General features: G+C 43.1%; 1 long non-coding RNA gene across 1 annotated transcript in view; it reads left to right on the top strand.

Annotated features, from left to right (window-relative positions):
- Window positions 1–8,012, top strand: part of LOC309648989 — a 1,142,769-nt gene that overhangs the window by 596,777 nt on the left and 537,980 nt on the right. The gene's annotated exons all lie outside the window — the stretch shown is intronic.

Here is an 8,012-nt window from a genome sequence, read left to right as displayed (position 1 = left end):
GTTTGAGCCAGCATGTCGCGGAGGAAGCAAGCGAAGCCTCAACATTTCCAATCCGACCCCGAAGTGGCCTCGCTCCCCCGGCGAGATGGTGAGTGCTCCGGACCGCGCCGCGGACACACACACGCGCACACACGCACTCGCACTCACACTCACGCGCATTCGCACCCACGCACACGCGGCTGGCCCCTGCGCCCACCGCCCCGCCGCGGCGCCGCCGCCGCGTCCCGAATCGCCTTTTCGACTCCGCGATTTTTTTTTTTTTTCTTTTTAATTTTCAATTTGCCTTTGCTGGGCTTCCCCCGTTGCAACGGGGAAAGCAAACACTTCTCTCGGCAGGATCTTTCCGGAGTTGTTGGGTCCTCCTGTGGGGAGGAGAGAGGGCACGCCGGCCTTGCTTCTCCGTCCCGGCTTTTCCGCCAAGCTGCGGCAGGGGCCCGGGTGCCCGGCGGGGCGCGGGTGCCGGCAGAGGCCGTCGGCCCCTGCCTGCGCGGGGCTCCACGGGCTTCCCGGCCCGCGCCCGGGGCCCCGGCCTGGCCTCCGCCGCCCTGGCCCTGCTGCCTGAGGGAAGGAAGTTTACTTTGTGCTCTGGGCTCAACTCGGAACGTGGGGGGAGCTCCCTGCGTCGCGCTCCCCCTCCCCCCAACGTTCCCACTCCTCCTGGGCCCGCACCGCGGAATGGGGTGCCTTTGGGAGTTCGGAGCTGCAAGAAGATGGGGACCTGTGTTGGGGCGCCCGCGCCTGACACACCGGGGTGGGGGCCGGAGTGGAGAGTGCCCTTTGCTGCTGGGTACTCCGCAGACTGAGTGCCGGCAGACGGGGCCACAAAGTGTCGGGGTCCGGCTCCCCAAGTTTATCCCAGCATCTCTTCTCCCAGCGCATGCATCCCCCGCGCCCCCAAGAAATCTTTAAACTCGGTTGGCTCCCGCTGAGGATCGTGGTACCTTGTACTTCCAGGAGTCGTAAGGGTCGTTTTTTCCAGAGCTGGGGGGCTATCTAGCCACGAGAGAATCCCCCTAAAACAGAGGCACTAGCTTCTTACGATGGAGACGACAACTGAGGGATCCCGAAGGGAACGAACAAGTCCAGAACAAAGTTTGTGTTAGGGAGCTAAGGCCGAGAGTGGGAGAGATCCGGGCAGGGAATCGGGGGTACAGAGGGAGGACACCTCGAATCCTTCCTTATTCCTAAAGGTGTTTCACTTTAGGGGCCTCCGAGCTCCCAGGCCCAGGGCCAGAGGCGATGGAGCGGTGCTCGGGCTCGGTTCCCCGGGCACAATGTTTGCCCCTCGGCTGCGGAAGGACGAGGGGCAACCCCCAAGCGGTCTCCGCGACTCGGGATGCTCCAGTCCCGGGCGTCATTTTGGGGTGTGGAGGAGGGAGCTGGACCCCGATAGGGCTCCAAAGCGTGCCCTTTGGTCGGCACCTCTGTCCCCTAAACTCTGCGGCCGCCCGGGCCCCAAGGTCCCGGGGTCCTTCCTGAGAGGCCTGCTTCTCAGCAGAGCTGGGGCGCAGGGATCCGCGCAGAACCCAGGCAGAGAAGCGAAGGGACTCCCACCCCCTAAACCCCGACTGTCCTGAAAGGGGACTCCTGGCGTGGGGGGTCCCTTAAGAAATTGGGGAGAACAGAGACCGATTAAGGAATTTGTTTACAATATTTGCTCCCTCCACCCCAGTACTTTCTCGAGCTTCAAGCCTTACCCAGAGCCTCTGCGATTTCTCAGTCCTCTGAGAAGAACCCCTGATCCCCGCTTCCCACCCCAGGCGAGACCGGGTAGTCGAGGTACAGTGAGGTGAATTACCCAAGGCCGCTGCCACGGTATTTTTCTGGGTTTTCTCAGCTGGTTTCTTCTGCATCTCACTCCCACACCCATCTTTCCTAAAGTTTCTGGTGAGACCTTCCTCACAGTAATACTGTTAAAGTTAACAGTTTGTAGAGGACCAAACCTCATGGGAGGAGAGGCAAGAGTTTTGTAAGTCTTTTTTTTTTTTTTTTTTTTTAATAAATGTGTACTGATTTTCTATATTTTCAAAAAAGAAAAAATAAAGGCTCAGGCTTCCCGGAGAATTGATGCTTGCTAGATCTTTGCCTTTTTCCTGTCGCCTTCTGAATCCGGAGTTTTTAATAGTTAAGGCTTCTCATAAAGCGATAGCATAAAAGGAGTTCACTACCTCTGACCATTATTATTTATTAGGACTGTTTTTTTTCTTTTTTAGTTTATTTGAGCTTTGAGGTAAGTTAGTTAAGTCACTGAATCAAGTTTCCTTTCTTTCTTTTTTCCCTTTCTTTTACTTTTTTCCTTCCTTCCTTCCTTTCTTTTTTTTCTTTTTTATCCCCAAAAGCTGGTTCATTGTCCTAAGAGGCAGTAAACTGTTAGGGGCACCGTAGGAAACACTCGCCTCCCAGCCCCCTTTCTCACCTCTCCCTACCCCCCTCCTTTTCTCCAGTTGTAATGGTTTTAGATTATGACTGTTTTTACATGGTTGAACAATAAGTTTAGGAGAAGCTGCCTAGAGGGTAGATTTTGTAATAGGGTTACAGGATTTAGTATGTTGTAATAATATTAGTACACAACTAATCCTCCTCCATGTCTGATTTACAGGAGGGCCTTACACACTCCAGTTCTTTTTATTTGGGAATAGTTGTGAGCTACAGAGAACTGAGAGATCATGACTTGTCTCCAAGTTACCTTTAAAAAGTCACCACCTTTCATGCAGTATATTCAGCAACCCATTCTTCTATCCACCCAGAAAATACACTTCAAAGAGTTGTCGGGTTCTGTTTTTTGGTTTGCCGGTTTGTTTTAATCTACACAAAATTGTTAAATTTTTAGAAGATAAACCTTTCCTTAAACAATGTGGTTCCTTTTTTTTCTATCTTGAAATGGGCTTACAATATGGCAAATGAAATGCTGAACATACCAAATGAAATCTAGTCGGCGGTGCCCTTAGCAGATGCTGGCACCTCCAATTTCGTGACCTCGGCCCAGAGTGGGAGCTAGAAAAGTTTGTAGACCCCAGTTACCACAGCCCTGAAGGAGCGACTCCCAAGGCCGGGAGCAGCCAGCCTTGCTGTGCTGCATGTCACGCCTGTGTGTGTTTAAGTGTGTGCGCGCGTACAAAGAAAATCCCAGCCAGGCTCAGCAGCCCCGAGGATAACTTCATCGGAACAAGTTCAAGAAAACAAGATTATTTGGTCAGTCTTACGATGTTCATATTTTACTTCTACTTTTGGTGCAGCTATAAAACCCTAAAATAAACTGGGGGATTTTTCTGTTTCCTATGAAACCAAAATTTTGGCACCTTACTTGTCTCTTAAATGATATTCAACAAGTCTCGAATTACTTGTAGAAAGATGACTGCCATTGGGAAAATTATTTACCGAGATAAATAATTCTGAGGAAAGGGCACATTAGAATCTAATGATTTTATATGTGGGTTCTTTACTAGAGATTTGGATTTCAGAGGGGGGGGTGTGTGTGTGTGTGTGTGTGTGTGTGTGTGTGTGTGTTGGGTTTTTCTTCTTTGGGTGGTGTTTTTAAGATTCCTGGAACTACATGGATGGCCCACTCAGACTCCATTCATCTATTAAGAAAGGATTTCGGTGCCCAGCCTTTTCAAGGAAAAGATCATATTGGAAGAAAGATAAAAGCATCATGAACTGGAGATAACACCCTGCCTCTCATATAAAGTATCATAAAAATTCCTCTTATTTATATTAATAATGAAATTCCATTATTTACCAAAGTAATTTACTCATTGTGAGCAGCTTAATGGCAACACATTGATTTCTGGGCCCAAAGGTTAGAGAGAACTGTAATTAATGGCTTTTTTTGAAAAACCGACACCTGCACGATAAGGCAGTTGGAAAGTACTCATGTTTAATCAGGCCTATTTTAAGTTTGTGGTATAATGGAAGATTCTGGTTGAGAAAATGCAAACTGTTTAGGGGGGATTTGCTGCAGGCTGTACATACTTCCAAAAATGTGACAAACACACAAACAAGCGAAGGGTGGATGGACACGAGAGAGCGTGTGTGAAAGTGGATTTGTGATACCGAATGTTTTGTGATTTATTTTACATCCAGGTTCACCTATGGTTTATAGGCACGAGTGCCAATTTATAGGTTATTCTTTGGGGACTTTATTTCATTTCTTTCTACTTTCGCAGGTAGCAAGTTGTCTTGACCCACAGTCCTTTAGAAAGCAGAAACCCAAATTTTTAACACAGAGATCTTACCGAAAAGCTGGGGGAGACTTTGACCAGCAAGTTCAGTTTTTTTGAAATTGGGAAAAGCCAAGCTCAGTGGAGTAACCAGAACTAATTCCTTCTGCAGACTTAATTCGGTTTTTCTAAGGTACCTCCTGATACAGCTAGCCCAGTCTTCCCAAATATTCTTAGATTACCAAAACGGCAGTCATTGAGCAGTTGAACGAAGGAGATGGTAAATTATCCCAAGAACCAGCACCCCTCCCCCTCCAAAAGAAAAAAAGTCGGTGTGCCAGGCTTTGGAAAACCTAGATGTGTCGAGCTGTTTTAACCTTTGCTAGCCTCCTCCCATGCAGAGGTGACAAGGTCCAGATCATAATATGTCCTTCAGAATCTTCCCAGTGACCCCCAAATTGAGTCTTGCTAGTCACTTAGCAGGAAGTTCGAAGTTTATTTTAGTTTCACCTTATCAGCTTGGCTTCTTTTCCTAACCTTATTCCCCTGTCACCCTCAGATGCCAGACCCCCAAAGGGGAAGATTGACAGGTAGTTCCCATAGCTCAGTTTTACCCTCAAACAACAGGGATTTAGTTTCTTGTGCCTTTGCCAATGTTTATGTAGTCAAAGTTTAGATCTCGCCTTAAGCAGTCTCTTTTACGCGTCACTGGAAGAGGAAAGCCACAAAGAAGTTTTTGAACAAACCCTTGCAACTGGAACCCCATCTAGTGTTCAGTTTGATTCATCCAAGGGGAAGACATTTTTCCCTTTCATTTATTGTGTACATTAGGTGGGCTGGTATCACGATTTTCAAAGGACTGTCTTGTCCGTGTTGTTATTTTTTCAGAGATTTTTCCCTTGTATTCTTCCCCTCGAGAATACGCTAATCCCAGCCAGAACAGTGAGGGGACTTGAAGGAGGCCAGTAAAATGTGTCATGTGGTTGCATATCCCATAGAAGAAACTTAAGACATTACAGAAAATATGCAGAGCATATGTGGCGGTGTTGAAAATTGCTTTGGAATCTTAAGCTGGACATTCGGATGCAGGTTTTTCCCAGGTCTGTGAAAGAAAAAGAAAACAAGAGAAAAGACCAATCAATCAAAAATGTTTGTGATAGCCTTTCGAAATTGGTCTACAAAAAGGAGCAGCCAGTTAAAATGATAGGTTCCAAAATCACAATCTTGTGAGGTTTTATTAAAAATGTTAATGTGATCTGAAGGTAATGGGAAGTAAAGTGAAGGGTCTTTCCGGGGAGCTCCAAAAAAGAAAACTCAACATGGTACAGTAGGGCTGTTGTGTTGTTTTGTTTTGTTTTGTTTTCCTGGATGGCTAAACCTTTCAGTGTGGGGCATAGTTGTATTTTTGTTTTCTCAGCAGACAGATACACTGGAACACTTCAATTTTCTGTCTCCTATTCTGCAATGTTTAGTTCAGATGATGAAAACTGACACATTTGAATTGGGCATCAAGAACCTAAACAGTACAATGAGAACTAAAACATCTGGGATTTTCATATACATTGGCTGGAGCTATAAGATCACCTCCTCTCCTGACCCAGAGCGGGGAAAAGAAACCCAGAAAATTCCAAATATCTTTTTGTGTGTACATACTTAGAAAACCACTACTTCTTAAATTTTTCTATATGACCACGATTACAAAATTAATTTGTATGCAAAATCCATAGAAGAGGAACTGGAATATTGTTTTCACCATAGTACAGGGAACAAGGCAACTGTATTTACTATAAGGGGGTCACCAGTTGCAATCCTGTGTAACAGATTATTGAGAGAGATGCAAGATAGCAAATGGTCAGAAAAATGAATTAGAACATGTTTGTGTGTGTGTATATCTTATTACAACTTAAAATATTTCCTTTGGTAGTTAAAGATTCAAACTAGTCCTCATGTTTTGTCTTTTTTTTTTTTTTTTTTATAAAGCTGTTTCATTGGAATTCTGTTCAGAAGGCAGATAGATTTAAAGTTAAGAACTATTATAGTGTAGCGACACCTGCTTTTGAAATAAATCAAAATAGATATCAGGATTTTTTTTTTGGTGTTCATAAACATCAGGAAATTAAATTATTTGACTCTACAGTGAGATCAAATGTCAGCTTATTAAAATGTGAAAATCTAAGCTAAAATATGGGCAGCTTTTTTTAAACACAGTCTCTTTCTTAGAAGAAGGCAGGCACTTATTTTTTAATGTCTATATTTTCCATCCAGTTAGCACAACCCTAAATGTAAAAACGTTCAGGTCAAAAAACTTGAAAATTCTCAAGTGAGTCTTGAAACAGCACAAATGCAGAATTGGAGCACAGGAAAGTAATAATCAGCTAAATCCTGTAAAGTAACCTTTTTATTTTCTCTCTATATTATGAGAATATCAGATGTTTGCAAGTTATAAAGAATTAAAAATGCCCTTTAATCGTGAGCACAGATGTGCTAAATATTTGAAGCAACTGCATTGTAATGTGTACAATTGATGAAGTCAGTTTTCTGATTTCCCTTGCTAGTTATTTAGTTCTGAATCTGTCATTATTTGTCTAAGCCCAGCTGACCAAGCAAAACTGTGTTTTAAAGTGGCTTTATGTTTTGATAAATGTGAGCTGGTTGAAAAGTATTTTCCACTGAATGCAGAGCTTAATAGAACATGCTGACATAATAGTTTTAATGCATTTTGTTGAAAATGTGTGAACAAACAGAATAGCTTTTGTTCCTTCATAATTGGCTGTAAAAGTAGATGGAAACATAACCATTACATATGGAAATGTGCAAAGAGAAAGAAATAACATTTCGGTTGAATATATTAGGAATTGCATTTCCTAGTTTAAAATAAGCATCTGAAATGGATGCATCATTTAAAATTGGTTGTCAAAATAAGAAACTTTAAACAGAATTTTTGTCACATTATTTTCATCCCAAGTTAAGCAACATAACTTTAGCGTATTTTGTTTACATTATTTTAAAGCAGTGAGAGAGACAGAAAGGGCTTAAAATAGCACCTTGAATGTGCAGAGGAATCCTGTGCCAATTAGGATGATTAAACGTTAAATTAAAACTGAATCATTATTGGTATTTTCTGCTCCAACCAAGATTTGTTTGGTATTGTTAATGCATTTTGCACTATACCCTTGCGGAGATTAAAAGATGGGTATTAGGAAAGCTAGCTTGTTAAGTATAACTTAGCTACTCAAATAACCCTCCCAGTGAATAAAGTGCGCATACATTTGGCATACTTTACCAGGGCTTCTAATCAACTGTGGTATCACTCAAGGCAAACAGAGTTAAGGAATTTTCAGAAGTTAGTATTTGGGTATTAATTATATTTTCTGGAATGCAAAACTACTCAAGCTTTTCTTTTCATTTTCCTTTTTTTTTTTTTTCATGTTTACTACAAAGAGGCAAATGGCAGGCTCTTTTGAGTCAACTCTAAGTTTACTGAAAAAGCATTTTGATTTTGCGTTTATTCATATTTGCAATTAGTTTTTTTTTTTCCCCCTGCAAGTTTTCTGGGAGATTCAATTTGGAAGTCATGGAAACTAACTATTATCTGATTCAGTTCTGCAGAAAAGCACACAGGGAGGTAATCCTTGAATTAAACAGTTTTTTTTTTTTTTTTTCACAGCCTTCGGAGATGACCACACACCATTTGTACAACAGAAGTTGGTGTTCCCCATGCTGGGCAAACAATGGGACGCCATCCTGTCTTTGAATAGGATGTTAGCTTGGAGTTGGAGATTTTTATGTTTAAAATGGATCTTAGTGAGAAGAAATCTGAGCAACCAGTGGAAACAAACATGAAATAAAGGG

Source organism: Balaenoptera physalus (genome assembly GCF_965194825.1).
Source record: "Balaenoptera physalus genome assembly, chromosome: 19".
Taxonomy (NCBI): Eukaryota; Metazoa; Chordata; class Mammalia; order Artiodactyla; family Balaenopteridae; genus Balaenoptera; species Balaenoptera physalus.
Note: the sequence above shows the minus strand (reverse complement) of the source record. Positions and strands in the feature narration are given on the sequence as shown.